This window comes from Aythya ferina (assembly GCF_964211825.1).
Source record: "Aythya ferina genome assembly, chromosome: 22".
NCBI classification, from domain to species: Eukaryota; Metazoa; Chordata; class Aves; order Anseriformes; family Anatidae; genus Aythya; species Aythya ferina.
In genome coordinates, this window is record NC_140320.1 from 4,836,555 (window position 1) to 4,839,133 (window position 2,579).

Genomic DNA, 2,579 nt, shown 5'->3' on the forward strand with positions numbered 1-2,579 from the left:
GTCTGCGCAGTGGAAAAAGCACCTGGTTCATCAGGAGCTAGGTAACAGCTATATACCAAAGTTTTTGCACGGCTCTGCGGGTCGAGATTCGATGCTGTGCTGTGTTTTTGGGGCCGTTCCTATTGACTATCCACGTTTTTGACCAGATGTTGCAAGCGTGTTGCCGTCCTCCGCTCCCTCCGTGTGGTTTGCCACCAGTTTGGTGGGGGGATGCCCGCATCCACCCGGTGCCAGACGATACAGAGAGGTCCACGGGGGGGCTCAGGACAGCTCAGGGATCGTTGTTTTGGGGACAGGCTCTCAGTTTGCCATCACCTTCTCAAGTCTGCAGTCGCGCTGCCTCCCCCCATTGCCGTTTCTGCTTGTAAATGAGATTCCCGGATTGGAAAATGCAAACGATCTGCTGAAAGCAGCCCACAGGCTAAAATATGTATTCCTGGCAGCTGTGCCACCCTCATTTGATGGTGGCGCTTCTGCAGGCAGTACGAGGCGCCGTCCCCAGAGCCGCATTCGAGGCGGCTGCGGCCATCTCCAGGAGTTGGACTCGATGAGCCCTATGGGGCCCTTCCAACTCGGGGTATGATTCTGTCATCTCAGGCCTTCGCCGCTGTGATTGCTTCGCTGCACTTCCTGGCATCTTCAAATATGATTTAAACATGAAGGTCTATTCTCGCACCCTATTAATTATGCATCCGTGTGTAATTTTAAAGGAAAAGGGAAAGCTGTGAGTCTATCGCAGGTTTTGTTCTGGGTGCTCTCTTGGGGACTCCGCTTCCCGCGCCCGCAATTTGCCTTCGGTTTGCTCGCAGACTTAGCAGTGGAATTCAGGCCACTTAGGTAATTGGTTTGGATCAGTTCAATAAACTTCAGTTTTTGCACAAAAAATGAAAAAGAAAAAGTGTCCTGAGCTTTGAACTTCCTTGCTCCCTGAAGCAAAATGATTCCCTCTGTCTCACCTGTGCACCTCTGGGAAAGGGCGAGCTGCCGAGGCTTTTTGATCTGATAAATGATGTGGGATCCTGGAATAAACCCTCACCAGGGCGTTCTCCTGGGGCTCAGTCCCACAAAATGGGGATGCCACGTGGCTGAGCACTGCCTGCCTCGTCCTTTACCACTTGCTTTTCTCAAGGCTGGCCGTGGGATGGAATTTTCTCTGGAAGATAAATCGATAGCGGCTTGCTCGGCTCCCGACGTGCTCAGCACCGCAGGATGCGAGCATCCCCTGCCCAAAGAAAATCGCCTAGAAGGGAAAGTCTTCCCCAAAGAGGCAGTGAAACCTAATCAAACTTCATCAGCGTAGACTTGCCCAGGACAAACGGGACCAGAAGATTAAACTGCAAAAGGAGCAGAGGGAAACCTGCTGGCACTGGTTTTTCTCTGTCTTACAAACCAGGATTAGAGTCACTGGGTTTTCTTTTGGCTAACTTAAAATGTGGATGGGAGGGAAGGGAAGAGCCAGGGTGCACGGAGCGGCAGGCTGGAAGTAATCCAGGGAATATCAGAGCCCTAAAGGCCCCCTGCCCTCCTAAAGGCACTGCTGGTCTAGAAAAGGAAAAATAATAATAATAATAAAATAAAAACTTCCTGCTGGCAAGGCCATGTTTGGAGGATAAAGGGCCATGTTTGGGGGATGAAGAGGAAGCGAAGTGTGGGATTTGCTGTGGCAGTGGTGCTGGAGGGAGGATTTGGCTAAGCTGGCCTTTCAAGGAAGGGGTAAGCTACCTGTTTTTTTCCATTGAGTTTCAAAGCTTGGGGACGTGGAAATGTGCCTGGGCTTTGTTTTTTTGTTTGTTTGTGTTTTTTTTTTGTGTGTGTGTGTGTATGACCAAATTAAATCGCCGGAGATCTTCTCGCAGGCTCCAGCTCAGGCTGCTCTGCTCCCCGCGGCGCAGCTGGAGGCTCGCAGCCCGCACGGAGCTGGCAGGTGTGTGACAGGTCCTCAGCTCAGCCGTGCCTCGGTTTTGTCCCTCGAGGTAGATGCGGATCAAGCAAAACCCAGGTCCTGCGGAGCCGTGCAGCCGCTGGAGGTGGAGGGAAGGGGAGACGGAGCGAGAACATCCTTGGCTGCTGTGGGGGCTTACCCACGAGCCGTGCAGCCCAGAGGCAGGGAAAAGCCCTGTGAAAATTGCAGTTTTTATGGGGGAACCAGGGCTAAGGCTCGCAGCAGTGCCCCACTGAAACATCCCCTTTGGCTCAAATAAAATCCCAGTCGGTCCCTGCCGAGCAGGTGGGAGTGGGAGCAGCCACGACACCCTCTCATCCTCTCCAGCACCCTTGGGGAGCACCTACGGACGCACTGGGAGGCTTTTCCTCTCCCACCTGTAAAAGCAGACGTGTGTTGTGCTTGAGAAACCGGAGCAAGACTTTGGTGGAAAAGTAAGAGCATTGAAGCTTTGGGGGCACTGCCTGTGAATGGTGCTCTAAGCCTCGCACTGTTAATGCTAATCCTGTAACACTATATAGAGGGCTTTTTTTTTTTCCTTCACTTACACAAAGGAGGAAGGGGCTCAATTCTTTGAGTTTTTTTTTTTTTTCTCTCTTTTTTTTCTTTTTCCTTTAGCAAAAGGCAATGCTGAGCA